Below are 13,076 nucleotides of genomic sequence, written 5' to 3'. Positions count from 1 at the left end.
CAAATTGAGTACTAAGAAAATACGACATTTTAGGCTAGAGGCTTTCGAACTTTTTGAATAGCAAGAAACAGTAAGAAGCAAATTGCAAACCAAGGCTCAGGGGAGATACATCTATCAAAAACAGAGCTTCAGGAAGCAGTATTCACCCTTACTACTTATGAAGCACTCTGTCTTCTAGTTATTCTGTTCTATTTCTTCTTATTTTTCTTTTGTTATTATTATTATTAACAACCAATCTATGGGTCACAACTATGGTTTAGAAGTCACTGTTTAGAAATTTTCATATGGCAGCATACTTCTTTTTGCTAAATTAGAAGTCGAGATCTACTTCTCCGTGCCCCTTACCTGTGGACAAATGCTAAGTGGGACTCTCCTGTTTAGGTTTTCTTGCTGTCAAGAGCCTCCGAAGCCTGTACACAAGGAAAGTGCTGTTCTTAGAGTCAAGGTTTTTGCTGAAGGGGGCACATGACCTTCCTGGCTGGCTTTGAATACATGGTCAAGTCCTCATAAATAATGAACACTAATGACAATATCAAAACACCTGTTCGCATTGAACCTTCACTAAAGTCCGAGGGAGAATTGGGGCTGCTTCTGCAAAAGGGCATGTGACTCTCTAAATAAAGAGCTTTAATGCATTTTATATTTAAACCATAAGGCCATGGGCTCAAACCCAAACTGAGATGGGCTCTGCTCCTTAAGTACTATTCTGGAAAAAGCATTGAAATATTTATCCATCTATCTGGGTTCTGTGTTTCTAAAGCAGTTCATTTCCTTGTGCTACACTTCTAGAGTGGACCTGTTTGCAAATCCCCTTTAACTGGGGAGTGACTGTGCTTCAGAAGCAAAAGGAGTCCTTTAGGAAAGTCATTGTCTATGAAATGTATTCAATGAGAACTGTGAAGAACGGGCTTTTTTTGGAGGGGGGAGGGGGGACATGTAATTCAAAGATGGTCTACGCTGTGCACTGACTGGGTAAAATTCTGACTTTCATTCCATCTCTATGTGGCCTTGGGCAAGTTGCAGAACCTCTTTAAGCCTTAGGGGATAATAGTTCCTAACTTAACGGTATTAGCAAAAGGATTAAATGAGATAAATGCACAGAAAGCCCTTGCCACAGTGTCTGAAACTCAGAATAGCTCAGTAAATGTTAAGGGCCTCTACTATTTGTCCAGTAAAATTTGCTCTGTCATTATAACCCTATTAGCATAAATAAGCCTTTTTCTTTTGAGGAATCAATTCCACAGCTTTCTTGGTCCTCATGGACTAGCAACACTTAATGGATCCCATGAGATCAACCAAGCAGATCTCATGTTTTCATAAACCCCCAAACCTGTCAAAACCAAGCATAACCCAAATCTGATGCATTCCTAGGCTGCTGTTCTGCTCTCCAGGCTCTTCCTGGTATGAAAAACTATTTTCTTGACCAACAGAGCCAATAGTCTATAAACTTATATATTATTTTAAAAAATAGAAAAGTACCACATTTACTTTTGAAAATCCAAAACTGTGTCTCAAAGGGGAATTCAGGTTCTTTTTCATTAATACTGAATCTCCTTCTCTTTTGTTCATATCAAAATAAACAGACCACTAGGAGAGAGGATTCTTGTTTTATAGGTTGCTATGGAGGAGTTATGTAAGATATACTTACTTAGGACTTCAACATTTAAAATTTTAAAGATAAGTAAAGAGACGATGCTTTGGCTGAGTGCGGTGGCTCAAGCCTGTCATCCCAGCACTTTGGGAGGCCGAGGCGGGTGGATCACAAGGTCAAGAGATCGAGACCATCCTGGTCAACATGGTGAAATCCCATCTCTACTAAAAATACAAATAATTAGCTGGGCACGGTGGCACATGCCTGTAATCCCAGCTACTCAGGAGGCTGAGGCAGGAGAATTGCCTGAACCCAGGAGGCGGAGGTTGCAGTGAGCCGAGATTGCGCCATTGCACTCCAGCCTGGGTAACAAGAGCTAAACTCCATCTCAAAAAAAAAAAGAGATGATGCTTTTTCCTAGAGAAGTTTTTATTTTAGGTTCTGTAGGGGGAAAATCTACTTGTTAAGTTTCAGATGATCCAGCATTTTAGAGATATCTATCCATACTTTTTTTAGATCCAAATATTTCAAGTTTAGTAAAAACCAAGGAAGTATTCACTCTTCTTGTATCCATTCTCTATAACTGAAGAATCAATGTGCTTTTATGCTTTCATATAACTTCCTACTTTGTATCCGAATTTTCTAATGTTATTCATAAGCATTCTAGTTAACAGACTAACATTCTGTCTAAAGAAGTTTTTCTCTTGCTGTTTAACTTAAGGCAGTATCGTGTCTTCACTAAATGAATGTCTTTTGGGGGGAGTGTGATTAATTAAATTTATGTTTACTGTGATCAGGAAAAAACATTATACACAAAGGTGAAAATAAAGGTTACATATAACTTTATTTCCTTCTCATTCCCAGTAACAGAGGGGTTAACCTGAAGTCTTAATCCATTTCCACTCTAATTGGGAAAGATGGGTGGTGGGGAAATCATTTCAGTGGCAAAATGAAAATTGCTAGCCTGGATATGCCTGAGGCAAAAAGAAAAGAAATGAATTCTCTTGTGAGCGTGATTAGTGAGGGGGAAGAAATATCTACATCTTGCACTTCATTTCATGTCGTTGTTTAATTTGCCAGTGTTAAATAATGACCTCCAGAGCAGTACGTGAATCAGGAGAAGGGGGTGTGCAGGTCTCCTAGAGTGAGTTCACTGTGTACTGTGTCCAGGCACTGTGTGTCCATCATTCAGCTCAATCAGGACCCGACTCAATTTGACAGCTCAGCTCCCAGGTGCAGATGTTTTGCAGACTAAAAGTGGAGCCCCCACTGGCATAGTTGGTAAAGTTTTCTCTTTCCTCCTTAGAAGTCCACTTCATTATTTGGTGTCTTTGGTTAAAGAGAAGGCTAAACAAAATGATTTCTATTTTAGACGCTTTATATTTTCTGCATTAAGGGAAAAGACTTGATGTAGAATATTTTTTTCTCTAAATGTGAGATGCTTCCTAAATCGAGAAGTTGTCAATTACAGAACTTCCTAAAACAGAATGCTTTTGAAAAAAATCTTAAAACCCACATTTATATAAATATTTGCTGCAGGACCCCTTGAGAACTTACCTAAAAGTGCTGTATCAACCAATAATGCATTTGAAATTCTCTTCAAAATCAGTATCTTCACATGTAATTGTTAAGATAACTAGAAAAGAAAAAACTGGGAGTATGTTACAGTCACTCAAGATCAGTGCACTAATTGGTGAGTGGTACAACTTGAAATGACCTATAATTTATTTTTTGGCTAATTTGTGGTAATATTTTGATCAACTGTTCCTTTGCTCTGGCTCTTTTTTAAAAAAACAAACTACTCTGCAAAAATATGTGATAAAATTTTTCTAGTGTTGTTTGTATGCTTCTAATAATTTTTGGATGATCTCTGAATATAGCTTTCATTGCACATGTTAATATAAATTAAAAATTAGCTATCAAGTCATATCTATTTTCAGATGTTTTCGTTTAATTTTATTAGGCGTCTTTTTCACTTTTTCTCTCTACCTTTCAGAAAGAGATCTCTACAGAATTAGCACCATTTTTTATTTAAAAATGTAGCAAAATTTGCCTTTTTAGAAAATAGATTTGAATGGTAGCATTTTTCTAAGCAAGTCCAAAACAACCGTGTTAAAAACGTTTAAATCTCACTTAACTATTGCTTAAGAAGTAGACAAAGATGTTTTATGAGAAGCCTCCACAGAAATGTTTGCTATTCCATTTTAATGTATTATCCGTAACAATTCTTTCATTTATTAGATATCAATTGTTAATAATGTAATCTGAAAATATATAACCATTACAATACAGATCTTAACAGTTTCATAAAATTTAGAAAATGTAATTATGTAATCAGAGAATGGGATTATTACTTCTGTTGTTGCTGTTTTTTATTTCTGATTACAACATAAAATTTTAAAGTTTTGTAGACTATGGCAATTTCATGACCCCATAAAAAAACAGGATGGTGGGATTCTTTTCATATAAAAGTCTGTTTCCCAAATTTGAAGATAACAGGATTAATATGAAAGTATTTGCCATCTTATCTGAATGCCTATAGAATAAGGCTGATATTTGGCAAAATTTATTATTTAATTGACAAATGTAGATATATCAGTAATTCCTTCACAGATCAAGACCTTTTAAGTAAGACTAAGATCAAATGTAAGATCACAGTCTTACTCTTGATTCTTGAGTAGACTTTCTATGTCCCAGAACAGATAGGTGATTCAGCACCCATAATTTAGGGAAAGCTTCTATTGTCCTTTTCTAAGGATTTCTGCTACGTTTATGGGAAATTTCTCTATAGTCTATATGGAATCACAAATAGAAAAAAAAATTATTTTACTAAAAAAGTCACAATTTGAGGTAGTAACAGTTGTGATAATAATAATGAACCTTATCTGTTTATTGTATAGGAATTAAACTATGTTGTACATCCATATTATTTCTTAAGGTATTATTTTATCTATCATACATAGTGAAACTTTACTAATTTGGTAGGCATGGAGTAAACAGAATTAATGTAAGAGCTTAATTTTAATATTTTTAATGATTATAATAATAAATTATTACGGATAACACTGAGTAACTGTGTGTCTCTTCTCAATTGTCATGTAAATTATAGAACACAATAGCCATGTGTCTGTGATTTTCTAGAAGATGCAGAATCTCAGAGTATTTTTTTGTATACTTGTTTTAAATCATATCTCCTTGAATGTGCTTTTGAAAATAGGCAATACTTACGTGAAATTAGAGAAAGCCTATGGGAAATGGGAAAGTCCTTAAAATGTAATGTCTCTAGTTGATTCTGGGTCCTCTTTTTCCTTTCCGGCCCCTTCCCACTCGAAATCCAAGTTCACTCCAGCCATATGCTAAGGTGGGTAAGCACCAGACCCACATAGATTTCCCACAATTCCAAGTGGCATTTGCATAAATATTCCAGGAGCTGGAAAGCCCACCTTGTCCAAGCCTCTTGTTTTGTGGATGAGGAGGCTGAGGCTGGGACAGGTAATTAACTAACTTGCTTGCATGGCTAGTAACAAATTTCCTGCAGGTTCCTCTCTACCTTATGAGATAGTGAGTACTCGCACTCAATTTGAGTACCAGCACTCAAATATACTGGGGTTCATGTTAATTACATAATGAACACACTCATCAGTAACTCTAAAACTTAAATTTTGACTTTGGAATCTGAGTCAATGATTACCTAGCTACTATTTGAACATAATATGTGATATGTGAATTTCATATATATATTTATATAGAATATAGATGTATTTATGTCTTTATAATATATATTAATGTCTTTACTCCAAGTAGCTAAGAATTAGTTGCCCATGTAGAAATTTGCTGTTTCAGCCAGCTTTGGGGAATTTCCTTTGCCTGTCCTGTACCCACCATTGTCCACATTTAAGCTTTAAGACAGACGTACCCACTGCTCTACCAACTCACAAAGGGTCCTCTTATCCAACTGGTCTGCAGTTAATCTGCTACCCTCCTCCCTTCAACACCCAGTTAAAATGACTCAGTTACTTTTAAACACAAAAGTTGCATAAGGAAAAAATAATACCTTTCCATTTCATAATTCTCCTAGTGAAAGAGTAAATCGTAAACACAAGGAATCTGAATAAATGATTCCGTTTGGGAAGGAGCATTGGCTGTGGGATGGCATGTGGCACATGAGGAACAGGACCGCTGCTTTTAATTTATACATTCATTCATTTCTTTTTTACTCAACTTAGAAAAATCATGTCATGTTTCTAATTCATTGTGGTGGAAATAGCTTTAAATATATTAACTAAAATGCCTCAAATAAAGAAGATTACAAAAGAAAGCAGACTCCGGAAGCATTAGCAACTTTATAGACTCCACATCTATCATCCACCAGAAAATCTTATTGGTGTGACATTCACCAATTAGGGAACTCAAAGCCACAGAAAAGTCCCTAAACTCCCCTCCCTGGAGTGCAGTCCATTTTCAGATGCTCCACTTGGATGCTTTCCCATAATGCTTAGCTGAAGGATATCACTCAAAGAGAAGACGGGTTTCATGTGGAGAGTGACTTCTCAGTGTATCTCTTAAAACATAGCTTCTGTCTGTAGCTGATGGAGACCAAGAGAATGTGGGAAAGGGTTCACACATCAGCTCCTTAACCTCTGTATTCAACCCATAGGACTAACGGTTAGAAGCTGGTATGTTTGCCTGAAAGAGACAGCTGGACCTTCAAGGGTTCCCATCAGCCCTTGAGAACCAACACAGGAAAGCAGAGCCAGTGGTTTCTGTTACGAACCTCTCGCATGTTCCCACTCCTTGGTTATTTCTTCTGATTCAGATGGATTCCATAGCTTAGACCAATAGCTGCCTCCCTGAATTGAACTATTACTGTGCTTTAACTGGTAGATTGCTAGCAAACTGACACATTGAGTGTTTTTTTGAAAAATCTATATACTATTTTTCAAAATAAACCTGTTTATAGGAATTCCTATTTGAGAGTGAGTATCGTCTAACCAGTTGGAGATTCTATTTTAAAATCATGGCCTGTTAAAAATAGAACCTCCAATTCTGATCCATAATGCTTATATTTAAAAGTGCATCAGATGTGTTTCATAGGGAACCAGGTTTTCTGGAAAAGAAAGGAACAGGAGATGCTTTTGTAATATTGATTCAGAGCTCAAAGAAACCAAAGCACTGTTTTATAGGCTGAGCCATCCATGGGTGGTGAATGTTAGGTGGAAACAATGTGTGAGATCAACCTGTGGCCATGCGTGGCCATAAAAATGTATTAGTGGTGTTGACAGTGGTTAGTAGGCCTTTGCAACTCAGTTATTGCTGCTGCTGTGTGTGTGTCCTTCCGCCTTCGAGTCAATCAAGTGATGCTGTAATAAAAATCCTGAACTTTGCTTCAAGGACAACTCAGAGGGAAAACATGAGTCAAGAAAGATGCACTGTTTAATGGTCCTCACTAACAGCAGTTTAAAACAGTGTCACCGCAGAATAGTACCAAAATTGCTCTCCAGGGTGAATTGTGTTTTGAGTGGTTCCTGTAGAACTGTACTGTCCAATATGGTAGCCACTAGCTCCAAGTGAGCATTGACCACTTGCAACGTGACTATAAACCAAATTGAGATGCGCGGTACATATACAATACACAGAGACTTTTGAAGACATAGTACAGAAAAAAGAAAAACAGAAAATAGCTCATTAATAATTTTCATATTGATTACATGTTCAAATGACAATGTTTTAAATAGATTGGGTTAAATAAAACATTAAAATTTATTTTGCCTATTTCTTTACTTTTTTAATGTAGCTATTAGAAAACCTTAAATTATGTATATGGCTCTCATTATATTTCTATTGGATGTGCTGCTCTAGAATAAGAATGTCCACATGGTTTTTGTTTGTTTTTGTAGAGATGGGGTCTTGCTATGTTGCCCAGGCTGGTCTCAAACTCCTGCACTCAACTGGTCATCCAGCCTTGACTTCCCAAAGCATTGGGATTAGAAGCTTAAGCCTGTCCTTATGGTTTAAAGGCAACTTGTCAGGATCTAACAAGGAAATTTGACTGGTAATATCATAATGTTTTGACCATTTTGCGGGCTGCTGGCTACAACTGGGCATGCTGCAGGCAAACTGCACAGGCTCAGAACGGGGCAATTACTAAATCTTAGTGTCTTCATTTGTAAAGTGAAGGGAGTCATGATGAATCACTCACTGCTCGAGAATTAAATGGGATAATGTATGTAAAGTGGCTTCTTTGTGAAGTCTGCTAGAAGATGTACTGGTGACTTCTACTACCATGGTTGTCTTAGTCAGCTCAGGCTGCTATAACAAAATACCACAGACTATGTGGCTTAAACAGCAGACATTTATTTTCTCACAGTTCTAGAGGTTGTGAAGTCTGAGATCAGCATGCCAGCATGATTGGGTTCTGGTGGAGGGAGGGAGAGAGAGAAAGAGAGAGAGGGAGATCAATCTAGTCTTTTATTATAAGAGCTTTAATCCCATCATGAAGCCCCAGCCTCACAACCTCATCATAATCTAATCACCTCCCACAGACCCTACTCATCACAGCACATAGAGGATTAGGGCTTCAGTGTGAATTTTGGAGGGATATAAACATTCAGGCCATAACAACAACTTAAAAAGTCTAATCTCCACCAGGCACAGTGGCTCACACCTATAGCCTCAACACTTTACGTGGCTGAGGTGGGCAAATCACTCGAGGTCAGGAGTTTGAGACCAACTTGGACAACATGGTGAAACCCTGTCTTTACAAAAAGTACTAAAATTACCAGGACATGGTGGTGCGTGCCTGTAGTCTCAGCTACTTGGGGGGCTAAGGCAGGAGAATAATTTGAATCCAGGAGGCAGAGGTTGCAGTGAGCTGAGATAACACCAGTTCACTCCAGCCTGGGTGACAGAGTGAGGCTCTGTCTCAAAAAAGTAAAAATAAAAAACTAAAATGAAATGAAAGTCCTATCTGAGATACTGGGTCCTCGCCAGCTCTGAGTGAGGACCTTGAACGGGTGGCAGCAGGAGTACCGCTGGGAGCTTACTGGAGATGGAGAATCTCAGGCTTCTTCCCAGACCTGCTGAGGTGGAATCTGTAGTTAACCAGCCTCGCAGAGGCTCAGGTACACATTCACTTTCTGCAGTGCTGCCTAGGTAATTTAAAGGTGAGTAAAACACAGCCTCGCTGGCAAGGTGTTCACAATCCACTGGTTGTGTGTTTGTGTGGAGCAACAGTGAATCTAGAGAAGCTAAGGCAATTATCTAGTGGGCGGTGAGGAGACCCAATAAAAGATACCCCTACTCTCCAGTGATCCAGAATCAACAGTTAGATGACAAAGGAGTCAGGCAGATGGAGATAAAAATATCAGCTTTGTCACTGACAGAACTTTTGGAGAGCATGGCTTAGGTGTGTGGCTTCCTGCCACTGAACTCCAGAAATAGGGAGACTCACTCACCAATACCCAAGCAGTGTCTCCCCAAAAGGATAAGGAGTGGGAAAGAGAATGCCCAGGGCACTCGCTTTTTTATTTTTTGCTGTCAAACGAGCAAATCACCAAGCTTAGCAGCTTAAACAAATTTAGCACACAGTTCTGCAAGTCAGAAATCTGGTGGGGCTGTATTAGATTCTCTGCTCAGAGTTTCACAAGGCCAGAAATTTAGGGATTGGCCAACCTGAGTCCTTACTTGGAGGCTTTAGGGGGAAATTTACCTCCAAGCTCACGCAGGTGGTTGGCAGAATACAATTTCATGTGGCTGTGGCATGGTGGCCCTCATTCCCTTGCTGACTGTAGATCAGAGGTTGCCCTCAGCATCTAGAGACTGCTCTCTAGTTCTTGCAAATGTCCGCTCTGTCTTCTAACTACAATGCTGACTTCACTTCTGCCCTAGCCTGAGAAAACATTGTTTATAGTGGTCTCCTGTGATTAGATTAGGGCTACTAGGAGAATTTCTCTGTTGCTTGAGTCAAAGGCAACTGAGTAGTAACCTTAATTACATATATGAAAACTATCTTTTATTCCATGTAACATAACCAGAGCATAATAGCACATCATATTCCCAGCCCCAGGGATGAGGGTGGAGAGTTTGAGGGGTTCATTTGATGCTTCTGCCTTCTACAGCTGGTTTCTGCTTCTAACACTACTAGCCGGGCAATTCCATCTTTTATGGTGGAGGAGAAATGATGATGTAAAAAGAGGTCAAGAGTTTTACACTAAGGAATGTTTTTCCATAGAAACCTGAAGCCAAGGAAGGCGTGGTCCCACCACCTCCTCTCACCTGCCCCACTCCCCAATATACTTAAATAGCTAAAACCCAAAATACATTATAGTTCAAGTCACACAGGAGATGTGGAGATGCTGATGAAGCATGTGATTGGTCTTTGAGAGGCAATTTCACTGGAGGCAGAAGGATCTGCCCCTCTCCAAGATGAAGACAGGAAAGGTGGCTCTTAATCCTTCAGGACTGTGCTAAAAACCTTCCTTTGAATTCCAGATACCCAAGAGAACACAGTCAGCAGAACTACGGTGTGGGGGACTAATCTGGAAGTACTGTATACAACTAGCAGGAACCCCATTTTTAGGAGATCTTTGTAAGACATCTGCTGAGCGCTAATGAGAACTTGAACCAAAATGATGTCAATAGGAATTGAAAGGGGGGCTGGATTGTTATCAACCAAAGAAATCCAGAAAGAACACTTGGCAAAAGACTGGATGAGGGCAAAGATCAACCCGTGGATCCAAGTCTGGAAACTGAGAGAATGATGGTGCAGTGGGGGAAACAAAAGGAAGACCTGGGTTGAAGTGAAAGCTGATGAACTTGATCTTTAGTAAACTACACATGGCAAACACTACTTTTCTCAGGTTGCTTCCACCTGTGTATACACGTGCACACACATACATACACATAACCTCTCAACATTGGTCTTTCCCTTCCCGTTACCCACCAGTTTCCCTTCCTCCTCCAACAAGTTTCAATGTCCCCTTCCCTACATCCCGTTCACTTTCTACTCCCTGCTCCATTCCTGCTACCACTCAGTTGGATCTCTTCTGACACAGGTTACATAGCTCTCTCTGTAGACCAGCCCAGTGGAATCTTTTCAGTTCTTGTTTCCATGGTGCCTCTGTGGCCTTTGGGCCATGTCTTTCCTTCCAAAGCTAGTGTTTTCCTTTATTCTTACTCCTTATTCTCTCCTCTTTCTTTTCTTAACTCCATCTCCTTAGTTGCTCTCTCTTCTGCCCACCCCCGGCATGTTGATAATCCCAGACCTGTGAATGGTCTCTTCTCACTGCAAACAGTCTCTGAAACTACCATACGTAGTTTGATTGTACCATAGATACAATCTGAAACTACCATAGATATTCTGAGGATGTTCAGCTCATTATTTCTACATGAAACCTCTCCCCAGAATTCCTGTTTTCCCCACCAGCACCTCCTCTTCTGTTCTGGGCATCCAAAGCTCAGAGAGACATCCCAATGTCTCTCTCTGCAAACCCACTGTTTCTGGTCTTCTCTACTATTAATGGGCAGATGCTGGGGAGACTCCTCCCCCTCACCCCAAGCCCCTCTTCCATCTCCATTGCCTCTACCTTAATCCAGATCCTCATGACCCCTTGTCTGACAACTGCAGTGGCTCCCCAGTCCTCATCTCCACACCCTTCAATTCATTGAGCCACTGTTGAGAGATTTATTTTTCTAAAATTTATATTAATTTTGTTATTTCCCTGTTTGGCTTTGATAGATCAATTTCCCTCATGTTGAAGTTGACATTTCCTCAGGTTGCGTGTGCTTCCAATGACTTATCTATGTCCATGTATCTGTGAACTGCCACACTGCATCATCAACCCCCCACCCCGAACCTGGTCTCAAACCTATGCCCCAACTGTACTGGAACTAACACAGTGATCTGTTTCATAGACTCACATCCTTGCTCATGATGCTTCTTCTGCCCTGAACACCATCTCCCCACCCCACCGTCACATCCCTAAACCCCTCCTCTAGCTCTTGGAACCACCTAAAAATCTACCAAAGCTCCGAGAATCATGTCAAACATCACCTCTGCTAGGAAGGAAGTCTTTCCTGAGCCCACCAGGGGCTGCTGGCCCCTCTTCCTCCGACATTCCCTCCCACCAGTTCCCGGGGTCCTGGACATGGTCCCCCAACAGCCATGACCCTTGTTTACTCTCATGTTTGTCCTTTGTCACCAATGAGCCCAGCACCTTGCCTGGGATAGAAACAGCATTCAAGGAATGGTGCGGAAAAATAAATAATTGTGATAAAAATGGAACACAGCTTACCATGCATGTGGAACCTATATGTAGATATGAATGTGATGAATGTGTATATGTGTCATGAGTGTGTGTGTGTGTGTGTGTGTGTGTGTGTGTATGTGTGTAGATCAAGACTGATGTGAACTTGGGCAAGTTTCCTGAACTCTCCAAGGGTGAGGTTTCTTATCTGTAAAATGGGGATAGCAACGAAGTTGCCATAAGGGTTAAATCGGGAAAAGTATGTAAAAGCACTTCTCCCGTTGCCTGGCATATAATTGCATTCAATGGCGGATGGAGGGAAGAGAGAGAGAGCATGCCAGTGAGCACACTGGAGGGTGAGCTACCAGATTCACGGTTCACTGTCATAAACACACACCTCTCCTCTCTTGCAGTTTGTGTCCTGGCATCTTTAACAGCTTCCTGGGCAAATCACTTCAAACCTGCACAGATGCTACTTCACCTGGGCAGCAGTTTCTCACCCCCTGCCCCTCCCCCCTCCCCAATTTAACCACATTTGCTGTGTTCTCAAGGCTGCTGGATACAGAAGAACTAAGAATAGTTTAATAGTTACCAATCATATTTTTCAAAATCCACTCATTTTTGCCCTTTTTTTGATTTTAAAAAATCTTGGCTTTATCCTCAGAATTGCTGAAATATGAGGTGTGTAAATGAACCTGTGTTTACTTGCTCTCCTACTCCAATTTCTTAGACTCAGACAAGGAAAAGCTTCTCTGGGTCTCAGGAGAGAATTTCCAGGGTGCGTAGCGCTGGGTGTGCTGTCTGGTCAGTCTTACCGGTGTGGATTCCACACCCTTACCCCACCAACCCAACACCCATTAAAACTGAGCTGGCAAAACTTCAGGGCACGTTTGTTATTTCTTACCTTATCATTCACAATTAATGCCAATGATTATTTCTCTGCCTTGCTCTTTAAGAAGAAAACTTTGTGGAATCATTTTATCTACTTGTAAACCACAATCTTGGGATTCTTTTTTCAGGATGGTCCTTTGAGACTATACATATTTAACTCCTTTAATATTTCATCATAGAGTAGTCCTTCAGAACCTCTTATTTTAGTTGTTCCTTTTGCTTTGGCAAAAATATAAAACCAAAGAAGCTGCAAATCTTGTTTTCCTGCCTATTTAAACAGCAACTGGAAATCTGAAATAATTGTCTCCTTTCTTACTTTGAAAGATTTTTTAAAAAACACACAGTATACT

General features: G+C 39.8%; 1 protein-coding gene across 2 annotated transcripts in view; it reads left to right on the top strand.

The window, feature by feature from the left end:
* The window catches only part of RUNX1 (RUNX family transcription factor 1), a 260,816-nt gene that overhangs the window by 141,955 nt on the left and 105,785 nt on the right, over nucleotides 1–13,076 (top strand). The window lies entirely within an intron of this gene.

This window comes from Callithrix jacchus, chromosome 21 (genome assembly GCF_049354715.1).
Source record: "Callithrix jacchus isolate 240 chromosome 21, calJac240_pri, whole genome shotgun sequence".
In the NCBI taxonomy this organism is placed as follows: domain Eukaryota; kingdom Metazoa; phylum Chordata; class Mammalia; order Primates; family Cebidae; genus Callithrix; species Callithrix jacchus.
The sequence above is the reverse complement of the archived record's forward strand: the minus strand, read 5'-3'. Positions and strand labels throughout refer to the sequence as shown.